Source organism: Dipodomys merriami, unplaced genomic scaffold (genome assembly GCF_024711535.1).
Source record: "Dipodomys merriami isolate MVZ:Mamm:240054 unplaced genomic scaffold, mDipMer1.0.p SCAF_1, whole genome shotgun sequence".
Lineage (NCBI taxonomy): Eukaryota > Metazoa > Chordata > Mammalia > Rodentia > Heteromyidae > Dipodomys > Dipodomys merriami.
Genome location: NW_027202270.1, coordinates 49,840,512 through 49,856,302, shown reverse-complemented (window position 1 = coordinate 49,856,302; position 15,791 = coordinate 49,840,512). Strand labels below are relative to the sequence as shown.

At 37.0% G+C, this 15,791-nt stretch overlaps 1 long non-coding RNA gene across 2 annotated transcripts in view; it reads left to right on the top strand.

The window, feature by feature from the left end:
* The window catches only part of LOC138835839 (uncharacterized), a 41,118-nt gene that overhangs the window by 7,834 nt on the left and 17,493 nt on the right, over positions 1 to 15,791 (top strand). The window contains exon 2 of one of the 2 annotated variants that reach the window (XR_011374753.1): positions 11,367 to 11,588. The exons of the other annotated variant lie outside the window; for it this stretch is intronic. This is a non-coding gene — a long non-coding RNA (uncharacterized lncRNA). The remainder of the gene's footprint in view (positions 1 to 11,366; positions 11,589 to 15,791) is intronic. 2 annotated transcript variants of the gene reach the window in all.

Sequence of the window (15,791 nt, the reverse complement as noted above, 5' to 3'; positions counted from 1 at the left end):
AACAATATAGTTCAAATTTTAGGAAAAAGAAATAACAGGGGTTTGATCCTTTTTTAGGCCTGGTGAGCCTCCAGTAATCTTATCCACACATGAAAAACATTCAAAGAATGTAAAAGGTCTGGCTATAATTAAGCAGTTCATGGTGGCAACTGTTAGAATCAAGTCAGGCAATTTGCTCTTTAGTCACATGTTATCCATTAGCTTTGTGCTCCTGGATTCCTTAAGACCAAATGCTAATGAACAGTTTAAATAATTTATTGGCAAAGAAGGCTAATGCTTTCCAAAGAACTGAATTATCCTTTACCTTTCATGATAGTGGATTAATGAGCTCTTGTAATATGGTTTACCTCTTTTAATTGTCTAGAACTATAACGTCAAAAAAGAATAATCTGCCAAAAACATAACTCTATTAAGAATGACAGGAACAGCCAATGGCCAGTGGCCTACACCTGTAATTCTAGCTACTCATGAGGCTAAGATCTAAAGATTATGGTTTGCAGCCAGCCCTGCCAATCAAACAAACAAACAAAAAACAAAAAAGTTTGACACTTACTTCCAAATAATCAACACAAAGTCAGAAGTAGAGCTGTGGCACAAATAGTAGAGCACCATCCTTGAGTGAAAAACTAAGGGATTGACTCCAGGCACTGAGTTTAAGCCCCAGAATTGGCATTAACAAAAGAAAAGAATGATGAGAATATTTGTATATATACAAATATTATGTCTCTTATGTTGTATTATTTAAATAAACAATAAACTCTTGAGTTCATCTAAGCTAAGAGTTTTTGTGCTATATATTTAAAAATGTAAGTACTAGTCAGCAGCTATTCCCTGATTAGAAAAGAGGCAAATATTGCACACACTTTAATAAATATATTGTAAAATTTTGAGTATCAGTCTGGATAAACTATTAAATTTTATGCAGACAATCAATCTCTCAATCTCAGTACATATACATTAATTTATTTCTTGCTAACATTACAACTCAGACTCATTTACATACCCAAAAGGGGAGTCTGAGTTATCAGGGAGGCCTCTGAGAATGATGTCATTCAGGAACTCATTTGCTCTGAACATATTTTTATTTGTGTATAAAAGTTAAAAGGTTGATTCTTTCCTTCTTTCTTTCTTTCTTCAGATTGTTCTCAGTAAGGATTTTTCAAATTATTTCTTTAGGATTAGATTTAGGGAAGAAGACTACATAGGTATATTATGTACCCATAGGTGCCATGTCTTTTTACTTATTTGTTTGTTTATAATTTTCCGAATTTAACTTGATAAGTACTGGAGTTAAAGCCATTTGCCACTACCCCTATTGTTAATACATGCTTTTGAAAATTCAGATTCTGATGTTTCCATTATTTTAAAAAATGCCATCATCTATTGGCCTGTATACAAATGAAATACAAACATGCTTTAAAAATTGAAGGGCTAGGAGTATGACTCAAGTGACAGAGTGCTCAAAACTCAGTATCACAAAAAAATAAACAAAATCACTCAGCTCAAACCTTTATATTGCCAATAAATAAAGACATGCATAAAAGAATACATAAGGTTGAAATTATTCCACTGTATTGCAAGTTTTTAATTTTCCTTCATAGGCTCTTTTTGGTCCTTATCTATCTACAAGGTAATAAAATTATATTCCTATGAATAAAATAAAAAAGGGAAAGTTTGATGAGGCTGAAATTGTCCTGAGTTATGCTTCTTCTATACTACATTAATATTATTTATCTCTTTTTTTTTTTGGTCGGCCATGGGGCTTGAACTCTGGCTCTGGGCCTGGGCGCTGTCCCTCAGCTCTTCAGCTCAACGCAAGCACTCTACCACTTGAGCCACAGCGCCACTTCCGGTTTTCTGGTGGTTTATTGGAGATAAGAGTCTCATGGTCTGTCCTGCCCGGGCTGGCTTTGAACAGAGATGCTCAGATCTTAGCATCCTGAGTAGCTAGGATTACAGGCGTGAGCCACCAGCGCCCGGCTAATATTATTTCTTAATATTAGTATTTTTCTTCCTAATGCTGATATAAATACATATATACTGGTAGACAATTTTATATTTGATAATACTGTATATATTATATTCTTAGTATGTACACACACATATTTCTGAAATAAATCCAGTAACAAATTGTTGAAATCTGTGTTATCACTTCAGTGACTTAAAATTTCATCTTGTTTCAACTCCCTAGAAAAATATTTCTAAATTTTAATAATGTTTGGTTCTTTTCTCAGATTCTTTTAGAAGTTTCTAGCGTACCAATGCATCCCTCCTGGACTCTCTCAACCTTTAGCAGGACTTTCCAATACACAGTCTTGTGGAAATGGGACAAGAGCTGTTCTTCCTTTCTTTCCTTCATCCTTCATTCTTTTCCTTTCCTGTTTCTCCCTCTCACTTTCTTACTCCTTTTTCATTCTCTGCCTTTGATCTCTTTCCACTCACCCCTAAATTAGCACACAGAGGTGGGTGACTCATGATAATATAAGGGTCATAGCTTCTCTCCTATTCCCTGGGAATCTTCCTGAGAAACATGACCAAATAATTGTAGGTTTCAGGGAAACTCGATGTAGCCATTCTCTATCTTTTTGATTACTCCAAAGTAAATGATATTCTTTTTCTCCTAAAATTTAACCAGGAGCTTTTAAGAAAAATTTTCCCATCAGGTATGTTACTACATTAATCTGATACATATGAAGGTTTTTTTGTGTGTGTGAATGAAAGAAGTTTAATACTAAAATATGAAGTGGTGTTTCACTAATTCTACTTTGGTTGAATTCCAACCAAATAAATTTATACATATATATATATATGACTATATATATACACACACATAGTGGTTTACATATATATGTGTGTGTGTATATATATATATATATATAATATATATATATATATATTATATATATATATATATATATCGTGGTTTACATTCTTGTACAGTGCCTGTCCTTCCAGGTTCTAACTTCCATGTCTCCTTCCTTCCCAATCAACCCACTTCTCTCCTTCCCTCTTGTCCCCATTTCCTCCATTCCTTCCTTCCTTTTTCCAGCAGGAACTTTAAAGAAGAGCCTTAGCAGCCCAAATCAGTACCCTTTCCAGCCGACTTCTCTCTTTTGTTTCTAAACCACTACTCACAACAGCATGAGTCATCACTCCCTCAGCTGCCCACCATGCTATTTAAAAATCCCTCACTGGGTTATATTTTTCCTGCTTCCTTTTTCACCTCATAGTCATGTCTGTGGAGGAACCACTCCAGGCAATGCCACCCACAGACAAGCAAATCAATCATAATTAGTTGTCGTTTATCTGTATCAGTTTGTTCTGTACAACCTGTGCAGTTCTCATTGCTGATATCTTCATTATTTCAAATGAAAGTTCAGTAGTCAGAAAAGGACACAGCTTTGTCCGTGCTCTTAAGGGTATAGAACTGAAGCCATCTCAAAAATGCATGCCTTTTAAAACATTTAAGAGGGAGAGGTGTTTTAATCTCCTTTATTTAACTTCCTCCCTAACTCATATCTCACTGGAAATTATTTAACTACTTCAGAAAAGGTTACAGGCTATGTTATCTCTTACAAATGATATCACGTCAATAATACTTTATTGTTTCCTATATACTAAAAGCTATATCAGGTACTAGAGGTGATCTACTTTCCAAACCTTCCACCAGAGAGCTTGTTGATAAAAAATTGTTTAATAACCAACAGCAGATCCTCATAAAAGCATGTTGTATGCTGAGACCTAAAACCTTGCTGTGTGTGAGCATACAGGTTTGTTCACTCACTTTGCAGCCTACTTGCCCTTTGGAAAATTAAAGAATGGAATTAAATGATACAGTTCATGATCTAACTATGTAATCATGTTAGCATAGAAAAGTCTGGTCTTGACCTGTTTTTCCTCACATCCTGTTTGTTTCCTGCCCTAAACTCCTCTACAGGGAGTAGTTGATTACTGCAGGCTGATTGTCCCAGGACTAGAGACCCATGGCCTGATAAATCAAATGAAGGCAGGTTCTAGCCATGGTGGAAGATCACAAAGCCAAGGAAGACAGTGGCTGGGAGAATGACAAGTCAAGATACCTCCTTTCATTAAGTGGCGGCATCTGCAGTGATTTTTATCTCCTCTATGATTCCATCTCCAGCTCATTCAGGCTAACTACACTGCCAATTTCTATAAAGTGGCCTCCAGTGCCAGTTATTAATTGTTTTCCTTCAGCCTCTGAGTTATAGAGGAATCCTGCCATTGTCACTTTCCAAAGTTAATTTACAGGCATTTGTTTAACAGTTAGCCTTTCATTTTCTAAAGACCTACACTTATTTTCCATTCCTTCAGCAATGAATCTTTGAGATAGTTCTGTTTTGCTGGCTGAATTATGGCTAATCCATAGTGTTTACTTTTTATTTACTATAGGATGAGAAAGTCATTTAAATGATTGAATTAAAAATAGCATAGACACCTAAACTAGCTCTTTCAGTGGATGTAGGTGTCAAAAGAAATGCTTCTTTTATGTCTCTTCCTTCCAGGCATATATTGAAGGAAGATACAGGATCCTTAATTTCTATTTTTATGTATTTTTATTGTAGAGGCCTAGTTAAATCTTCTGAAGGCGAGGCCCATGGGAATCAAGGTAGCAAACATTTTTTTATGAATGAAATTGATCAATATATTTCTTGGTTCCTGAGATAAGACTACATCTACTACACTTCCCACCAAGAGCATTAATGAAAAATAAAATTATGGTAAATGTATTAGTAATCTTAAGCTTTGATAAGTGAATGAGAACTCTTTTATCAACCTTGTTTAGGTGTTGTGCTTTTCCTCTCTTTTATCTCTATTACTTCTAAGTTACTAAGAAACCTTTTCATTTTGAGCATTTTTTTTGAGGTGTCAACAATCTAAACTGAAGTGATATGACTTTTTTTTTTGTCCGTTGTGGGGCCTGAACTCTGGGGCTGAGTGCTGTCCCTCAGCTCTTCATCTCAAGGCTAGTGCTCTACCACTTGAGCCATAGCATCACTTCCAGCTTTTTCTGTTTATGTGGTCCTGAGGAATCGAACCCAGGGCCTCATGCATGCAAGGCAAGCGATCTAGCACTGAGCCACCTTCCCAGTCCCATGATTTGACTTTTAAAGTGACATATAGTTGGTGAGGCTGACGTGGGACTATGGCGAGTCTGAGGCCAACCTAGGACTCAGAGAGAGACCCCCCTGTGTCAAAATGCCAACAAGAAGAAAAGAAAAAAAGACTAAAAAATAACTCTGAATCTCTTGTGGAGATATTGTTTTATTTAGTTTATTAAATGAAATAGTTTGGTCCTTATCCATTATATAGCCTCTCTTTGCTTTGGATATAGATATAAAATAGAAAATAATCCAGTGATTGGGTGACAAGGAAAACCATGGTATTGTAATGGATAAATGACAGTCTCAGAGGAAATTTGTGGCTGTCACTAAGTATGTCAGTATATCAATCTCCTGTCAAACAAGGTTTAACACCCAGGTAGTTCAAAACAACACAGATTTATTTATCCCCACGTCTGAATCCAGTCTCTGAAATCAGTATCATTAGACTGAAGTCAAGGTGTCAGCAGGGCTGTTTTCTCTCTAGACACCACAGGGGAAAATCTATTCTTTGTTTCTTGGTAGCTATGATTTTTTTTTTTGGCTGTGACCATAACACTTCAACCTCTGCCTCACAGAAACACAACTTTCTTCTCTTCTGTGGTGAGATCTAATCTGTAATCATTGAAGCTGGGTGCCTGTACCTCATATCTATAAACCTAGCTAGCCAGAAGGCAGAGCTCTGAGCATTGAGGCTTAGACCCAGCTGGGGAAGACAAATTTGAGAGACTCTTACTCCAAATAATAAGCAAAAAGCAGAAAATGGATGCTCAAGTGGTAGAACATCAGCTATGATTGAAAAAATCCAATCAAGAATATAAGACCTGAGTTCAAACCTCAATGTTGCCAAAATGAGATTTGAGACAGAAGAGACAGGAGAGCTATCTAGGTAAAAGTAGTTTCGCTCAGTTTGCAAAAAGTAAGATTTAGATATTCCCTAGACAATTAAAGGTATTGGAATCCAGACTAGGGAGAAATATAAATAAAATTTGGGTGAGTAATTGAGTAGTCACTAGTATGAAATGATAATAAGCCAATGAAAAGTTGGTTGAGGGTTACTGGGTCTGTGGATTGAATCTCTCAGCAAGAAGAACTGTGCTCAGAAGAGGTGTGGAAAAGTAAGAGAAGAGGTGTTGAGGCCAACTAGTGATGAAGGGAGCCAGTCACAATGCTTCTCCCACACATGGCTTCCAATCTTGGCTTTTTGTGAAGGTGTCTTAACTTTTAAATTCAATAACATTGAAGACACACTGAAATATTTAGACTCAAAACAGAAGTTGCTGGGAATCTTACTAGTCAAAGATTAATTAGAGAAAGAAACCCAAAAGACACTGTTCTAGAAATGGGTAATTGAGGGTGTCAGAAATGTCAGATGTTCAAAGAGGCTGAAGAGATTAAAATATAGGGAGTGGGGAGGACCAGTCATGCTCTGTAAGTGATAGGTGTGATCATTCTGGGAAATGAATGAATTACCTGATGAAAAAATGAAACTAGAGTCTGTCATTTAGAGAAGTTTGGTAGTGGTGTGTGTGTGTGTGTGTGTGTGTGTGTGTGTGTGTGTGTGTTGGTGATTACATGTGCACATACATGTTCAGGCCATGACACCTTATTCCCTCTGTGTCCTCCTTCTTCAATACCTTGTACTTTCTAAGGAAATGCAATCCTAGCTAGAAGGCAGGCCAGTGCCCCGGATCCCCAAGCAAAGAGTTGCAGACAGTCTCTTTTTACTTACACTGGTGTTGAGAGTGAGAGATAAATTAAAAGAAAATACTTGTTCTGTCATATTTTGATAGAATCAAGTAATCTATACACAGCCCTTTAGAAAAAGGGAGAGCTTACAGTAATAGGGTGAAAGGGGCTATCAGTAGAGGGAAACAAATGGGAGCTTGAAGTTTGGATGTGTGTGAATGAATGAATGTTTCTTGTTCAAGTACACATCTCCAGCTTGTTCTTCAACAGGCAAACAAGAGTCAACACCAACTAGGTATATAGCCTGTTGAGATGTTATTCCATCTCAACCACCAATCTTCTGATCATCTCTGACCCAGAAACAGGGCCTGAACCAGAATCAGAAACTCAGGGATGATAAGGTTCTTGGTCTTCTAAGGCTGTTGGTTTCTGCGTTTGTACCAACATTGCAGGAAGCATTTGTCTCATCAATGGAGCTTCCTGGCCAGCTCCAGAGTCTTGCTGCAGGTCCTGTGGGACAGGCCTCCACATTCTCACTGTTTCTTCTCCACTGTCTTTGTATATAAAATGTGTATGCTTCTTGTAGAACCGACAGAGGAGGAGACAGGTTGCACCAGGCTTGATTTGGAGCCAGTCTTGATTTTCTGATTTCCAGCTATAATCCATAGCCTTGGGTGTAGCATAATGAGCCTCAGAGTCACTTGTGCTTGCACAAGTAATAGTGTTCCTTCTCTTGCCTAAACTGGGGAGATTGGGATATCTATTGTATATTCACCATTATTGATATGCATATTCATCATTCATTACTTATTTCCCATACATTTGTTCATTAGTTTTAATATCTATTGTGTGTCTCATGTGCCAAGCCCACCCTCCAGAAAGCTTAAACGAATCATTTTACAACAGAAAAAATGATGTGTTACTGAGATGGGTGGGGGGTGCAGAAGAACATATGGACGAAGGCAGATAGAGTCTCACAGACTTTCCTACCTGGATTGGTTTTGAACCATGAACCATAGGTCTCCTGAGTTCCCAGCATTCCTGGTGCAAGTCACCAATGCCTGGCCATAACTTGAATATAAGACCAGTTTTCAATTTCTTGGAGGATAAAAAAATCTGTACCTGCAATGTCCTGGTGATAATAGAGCATTGGGATTATTTTGAAACACTTGAATCCAGCCTAATTCTGAATTTCATCTTTTTTGTTGTTGTTGTTGATTGTGGGGTTTGAACTCTTGGGTCTGGGCACTGTCCCTCAGATCTTCAGCTGAAGGCCAGCACTCTACCACTTAAGCCACAGTTCCATTTCTGGTTTTCTGGTGGTTTATTGAAGATAAGAGTCTCAAGGACTTTCTTGCCCGGGCAGGCTTTGAACCATGATCCTCAGATCTCAGCCTCCTGAGTAGTTAGGATTACAGGAGTGAGTCACAGGTGCCCGGCTCTGAATTTCATCTCTTGAACGGTTTAGTTGTCTTATAGTATCAAGATTCTCTAATCTTTTTATTTGCAGACCTAAATGCTGATTACTAAACACTACTCTCTCTCTTGGTCCTGAAAGCTTTTGTATAACAGGCTAAGACAATGCAACGTTTCTATCAGTTTTAAACATTGGCCACTGGATGGCAGGCTTGAACTTCTTTTGAGATACAATGAAGGGCAACAAAATGCTTAGCTAATCCCACAAGGTTTTATGGTGTGGAAAATCTGCAATAAAGTTTACCATTCCCTGATCTTCAAAGAGGAGAATAATTTATTCTTTGGACTATCTAATTAGTTTGGGAGAAGAGAGAAAATTAATTTTTGTATCTAAGAAGTTATTACAACATTGAAAGCTATTATTCTTAAATTTAAAAGATCACTAGTGCAGATATACTTTTAAAGCACCTTTTAGTGAACTTTATTCCTGGTCTGTAGTTCCACACTTATACAACCTCCTACTTAAGCATACTGCATGTGAGGTGTGTACATGTCAGATATTTGTTTTAGGTTATTATTATTATTATTTTTAGATGGGGTTTCATGTACCTTTGCCAGTCTGACTATAATCCCTCTACTTTCACCTTCTGAGTAGCTAAGATTACAGATGTACATAACCATGTCTTTTTTATTTTGTTGTTTCTTAATGTGCTCAATTTTTTACCATGGTTCAACACAAAGTCTTGTGTTAAGTGAGATGGAAAAAGATATAGAACCCAATGTTTAGATTCAGTATATAAATATTTATCAATACCAGTAAAGTAGCAACTAGGCATTGTGATGTATTTTCCAGTCCTGTAAGTGAACACAAACAACTTGCTCTCACTGAAGAATTCTCTGTTTTCACTGGTCTAGTTTTTCAATCAGCTGAAATAACCAGATGAAATGTCATTTCCTCCAGAGAGGTAATTTCTTATCACCTGACCTATGAGTGGACACCTCTTACCTCATTAGTCTATTTCACGGTACCTGGTTCACTACTATAATTTTATATTCACCTGTTTACTTTATTAATCTATTTCACACTCATGGATCATTTACTTCAAGGCCAGAATCAAATCTGTTTTTAGCATACTTGGCATTGAGGAGGGTATGTGTGTAATAGAACACATTTAGTAAATAATTGTGCAGTAAATGTAAAAACAACTTGTTATACAAATGAGTTAAACTCTGATGGTAGTACTATCAAGTAATTATTATAATATTTGATTCATTAGCAGCTAGGCTCCTACTAACAAACCAAAGATATCTGCCAAACAAACATAGTAAGGAGTTATGCTTCACTTCCTTAAACTCAATCAGAATGTTATAACCCTTATCAAGGTATAGCTGGCCAGCATAGTTAAGCTTCAAGGAAGCTGTTATTTTCTCCATTCCAGAAGATGTGTACAGCTGGATGGTTGATGTCTGCAGCTGGATGATTGACGTCTGCTTTGACTTTGCTGATACTCCAGGGCCTATTATTCAGTGCCTGTGTCACTCCAATTGTTAAGTTTTTTATTTGAATATACAATATACAAATGTGTATTTGCCTCTGAATAATGGAAACAGCTCCATTTATCTAAAAGGATATATATTTGACTTTTAACTCAGGGTAGGCTAGCAAAAACTTATACCCAAAGTATGAGAAAGAGAGACTAAGCTGGGCGCGGGTGGCTCATGCCTGTAATCCTAGCTACTCAGGAAGCTGAGATCTGAGGATCACTGTTCCAAGCCAGCCCGGGCAGGAAAGTCCGTGAGATTCTTATCTCCAATAAAGCACTAGAAAACCGGAAGTGGTGCTGTGGCTCAAGCGGTAGAGCGCTTGCCTTAGCTGAAGAGCTGAGGGACAGCACCCAAGCCCAGAGTTCAAGCCTCACGACAGAGAGAGAGAGAGAGAGAGAGAGAGAGAGAGAGAGAGAGAGAGAGAGAGAGAGAGAGAGAGAGAGAGAGAGAGAGAGAGAGAGAGAGAGAGAGAATACCATGGAGATTAAAAGACAAGCAAACAGTATAGCAGTGTAAATGTATATACAATATTGAGATCGTGATGAAGTTTACTTGAGATTTAGCTGCAGCTTAGTTTCACACTTTGATTTTATAATTTTAGTTGGAAGAAGGCTGACCTAAGACTTAAAGCTTATATTTCCAGCCATTGAAGGATTGGTTTGGCACCTCAAATTTGGGCTTAGTTTGTTTATCTGTAAAATGGAGTGAATAGACAAGATCTCTATAAATTATTTGCTAGTCATAAGTGATCATGACTACGTGCGATGTGTTGCTGTTAACATGAGAAACATTGTCAGGATAAATGCAGGAATAACTAATAATATTATCTATGGCAGTATCTCCAGTCTTATTCCCAGAGAAATCAGTTTAATGTGAGCTGTATGTCCTTCATATAAACAGTTACCAATAAATGTAATTATCTTTACCCGAAACAAGGGACACAAAATTTAGATTATGTTTCCTTAATTATCAATATAGATAGTTGTCAACATCATTGTAGAAATATCATGACCTACAAATATTTTCTTTTAGTCAAATATATTTGAAAATAGAATTTCTGGGTCAAAACTTTTACAGTTGTAATTTTAATAAAATTACTGATTTAATTCTGCAATTTCAGTGTAACTTAGATTTCAATCAATTGACTTAGCATCACTTGATGTAGGAGAGTGCTTACTTCTCTGCACACTTGCCAGTACAAGAATTATAAAGACGAAAGGAAGTTTGTGCATTCATTATGTAGCTATTTTCACTCAAGTTAAAAAAAACTTGAAACATTGAATGTTAATTTTTTCATTAAAGAGGTATGTGAAAGTATGTTTTTATAGAATATGAACATAGAGTTAAAAACAAGATGCCTGGGAAGCTCTGAAGCTTTGAAGAAAAAATAAAAAAGTTTAACTGTAAGATCCACATTATGAGAATATGGAAATAGTAAGAGGTTAATTTTCAAATTCATAAACTGCTTGGTTGAATGGTAACTCCTGTGTACAACTGTTTAAAAACAATAAAAAAAAAAAGAATCCAGTCGAACAAGTATGATTAGAAAAGTATGATTAGAAGCTGGGCGCCAGTGACTCATGCCTGTAATCCTAGGTCCTCAGAAGGCTGAGATCCGAGGATCATAGTTCAAAGCCAGCCCAGGCAAGGAAAGTCCATGAGAGTCTTATCTCCACTTAATCACCAGAAAACTGGAAGTGGTGCTGTGGCTCAAGTGGAAGAATGCTGACTTTGAGCTGAAAAGCTCAGGGACAATGCCCTGGCCCAGAGTTCAAGCTACATTACTGACAAAAAAGAAAAGAAAAAGAAAAAGAAAAGGTATATTTAGATTGCGTTTTTCCTGTCTTTGGATGACTTAAAAAATCTTTATACTTCTAAAGGCTGATTTTTTTCTTTTACTATTTACCTTACAATTAGAGAAATGTTTAATGTATTTGAAGACCAATGGTTATTTGTTGATAGTGAAGAAGGATGTTACAGAAATCAACTCAGTTTTCTTTTTAAAAAAATTTAATTGTCAAGGTGATGGACAGAGTGATTACAGTTACATAAGTGAGGTAGTGAATACATTTCTTGTTGAACTTGTTACTCCTCTCTCATTTTCTCCTACTTTTCCTCCCTCCAATCTCCCTCCCCCAAGTTGTACAGTTCATTTCCAACATATTGTATGGTGAGTATCACTGTTGCATTGGTTTGCCCTTTGTCCTTTGTCTCACCATTTGTTGTTCTATTTCCCTTCCCTAATTCAGATAAACATATATTCTCTCTCTCTCTCTCTCTCTCTCTCTCTCTCTCTCTCTCTCTCTCTCTCTCTCTCTCTCTCTCTCTCTCTCTCTCTCTCTCTCTCTCTCTCTCTGTCTCTCTCTCTCTCTCTCTCTTTCTACGCAGGGTACCAAAATCAAATACAGTAACAACAGGCGATAAACCATAGGGGGAAAAAACACAAAAGAAAAAAAGAAATCACATAGCACATTAAAAACAACAACAACAACAAAGAAAAACCTTTTGTTTCTATAACTTGGAGTTCATTTTGCTTAGCATCATCTTATATGGTCAAATGTAGACAGCTATTGAGCTATTCTGCTCATCTGCTAGGGCTATCCTAGACATATACATAGATCTCATAGGAAACCATGAGATCTATGTTTCTTTGAGTCTGGCTTACTTCACTTAATATGAATTTTTCCAACGCTTTCCATTTCCATAAGAATGGGGCAAAACCAGGAAAGCAGCTCCTTTTGTAATAGCCCCTCCTCCCCCCAAAATACCTAGGACTTAACTTACCCAAAGAAATGAAAGACCTCTATGATGAAAACTTTAAAAACCTGAAAAAGGAAATAGAAGCAGAACTCAGGAAGTATAATAGCCTCCCATGCTCCTGGAATGGGAGGACTGACATCCTGAAAATGGCAATACTGCCAAAGGCTACCTACACACTCATTGCAGTACCCACCAATATCCCAAGATAATTCTTTAATGAAATAGAGGAAGCATTTCAAAAATTCATATGGAACAATAAAAGACCCCGAATAACAAAAACAATCCTTAGCAGAAAGAATAGTACTGGAGGAATATCAATACTAGACTTCAAACTCTATTTCAAAGCTATAATAATAGAAGCAGCTGGGTACTGACACAAGAACAGGTCTGAGGACTTTTGGAATAGAACTCTCGACCCATAAGTGAATCCATAGACCTCTGGACACCTAATCTTCAGTAAGTGAGCCAAAAAACTAGGATGGAAGAAAGACAGCCTCTTCAACTCAGTTTTCTTGACTGACAATTATGATGGTATACTTAAAAGACTCATATTTCATAATGGATATGGCTTGTATATCAATCTTATTTATACATTATTTACATTAATATGTCTACATTATTAACCAAAGACAACACCCTATTGTACCAGTGCTTTTTCAGGACTTAAATATTTAGAGCATTTTCATATTTCTATGATTCCATCACAACATTTATAAATTCCAGTTATATTTGGAAAGGAATTACATAAACTATATAAATCAACACTCTTAATTACACACTAATGAGCTTAGGTTTTTCTGAAGACTTGATGTTTTGATGAGGCATGGTGGTTCACAGATTAACACACACATATGCACACACACTTATACACGCACACACACACACAGAGAAAGGTTGAGACTTGGTAATATGAAAGCCAGATCTGGTTGCTTAAAAAAGAAAATTATGTAGGAAGAGCCTACATACTTAATTTATAATACTATAATTTTCCCTACTATCTTTGGGCTTGGAGAAATGCCCAGGTTAGTAGCAAAGGGAACTTGGGGAGAAAACTCTAAATCTACCACACTGGAAGAGAGAAAAGGGAAAATCTGAAGGATGTCTTCATTAAAAGCATAAGCTATGAGGAATCTTGGATAGCCCAGGGAATAATAGCAGATTTCTATTGATGGTTTTCCAAATTGAAATATTACTATGATTTACCAATTTAAATTATTCTGAAAATAAGCAGCCATGCAGCTGTAAGCCATTTAGATACAGTCAAAGTCATTATAAAATGCCTTTTTGACTAGTTTTCACGTCCCACCTTAAGCCCATCTTAAAAATCTATTGTCCCTTTTATCTTTACAACTTTTTTAAGCACAATTTCTCTTAGATTCACCATTACTGTTCTCTTCTTTCTTTTTTTCTTTTTCAGATGCTATATTTTATGTGGAGAGCAATGCTTCTCTTGCTTTAATGCCCTGAAGATTGCATTGTAATGTTATAATGGGGATTGCAATTTCATAGGTATGGGATGGGAGCTGAGCCTGTATCCCGACAAAGTCACGCTTGATGACACTGCCGTGGTTCTGTGGGTGGCAGGATCCGTAGATACTGCAGCAGCCTCCTAGGTGATTATTTATCACTAGATTTGTCTTTCTGTACCATTATGGGAATAAGTAATTTCCATTGCTAGAAAATGCTCAGCAATCTAACAACTAGTTTAAAGCTCCAAGTTAAGTCATTTGCTTCCCTTTATCAATATGAAATAACTTTCCAACCTTTACACCATCACCTTCTAAAATGTTGTATTTTAGTAAAACCAGTCATATTTCCTTTCTCTATAAGAATTTTCCCCTTTCCCTAGGGATAGGCTAAGCAGTCTCTATAACAGCTTCCCCAGCACCTCTCAAATCTACACCAGGAGAAAGGAAGGGTTGATGCAGGGAACTGAGAATCCTCTAACTTGAAGAATGGAAGCAAGACCAGCTATTTTGAACTTATAAAATGGAGAGGGCACAAAGCCCCTAAGTCTTCTTTGAGGAAAGAAAGAGAATATTTTTCCCTCCATTCTCAGGGTATAATGCCATGCTAAGCCTGTGGAATTAAGAGACCTCAGGAGAGAAATGACATCAAAATAGAAATCCAGGGCTTGTAGGATGCTATGTAGTTAGGTCCTTCCATACCCAGGACTGGGGTTGTACAATCTCACGTTTGCAATATGATAGCTATGACTCTCTGCTATCATCTTCATTAAATTTACTTGGCAATGTTATACTTGTTTGTAAGAAATTTCCAAGTGTTCATTAATTTTCTATGTTCTGGAACAATTAGAACTAGTCAGTGTTTGAGAACTTGGAAGAATTCCCATGTAAAGTTTTCTAGGCCCATTCATTGCCTTTGTAATAAAGTAGTTTTAAAATTATTTTTCTAATTTTTGCCTGTGGACAATGGTTAATAGCATAAAACTTGGTCAGTTAAATTTACTAGGAAGATACTATGGTATGTCTATATTATTTTCACAGAACTGCTGTGTTAGACTTTGACAGGATATCTAACACAACAGAGGTTTTGGTACATCTAATGGGAACAGTGGAGCTTCTTCCCATAGAGAGAATGCCTGCAACTGACTGGATTATTGGTTCTATTCTAAGTCTTTTTTTTTGCATACAAATTATTAAATTTATAATTTATCAAATTATAAATACTTACAAATTACCAGATGTTTGCTACAAACCTAGTGGAGAGAAGGTACAGACCTATATCATTGGTAAGAGCTCAATTCAATGTTGAGCTTGGTAGGGCCCCACCAAGAGATGAAGGCATCCATTTAAAGAAGGGTAGATACACGGGCATTGAGGGAGTCAAAGGAGGCATCAAAACAGAGGTGGCTTCTCCCTGTTTTCATTGAGGATAATAATCCCAAAGAGGGAAGTGGTGCTGTGGCTCAAGCGATAGCTCAAGGACAGCGCCCAGGCCCAGAGTTCAAGCCCCACGACCGACAAAAAAACCCCAAAAAACAAAGAGATCTGTTTTTCCCAATTTGTACTAAAATATTCACAGGTGGGAAAGATGAGGAGAATTGAACTTTGCCTTGAAATACCGCAAGTGATTAAGGGTGTCAGGTCCTTGGTATTTTGGGACCCCAGAGGTGTTTTGCCATATTTCCTTATTCAGGAAACAGAAACACAAAAACTGCTATGGCAGAGCAAATTATCCCTCAGTCTTTTGAGACTTGTAGTAGCTTGGTTTTGTCTCCTCCTTTGTTTTTCTCTTACC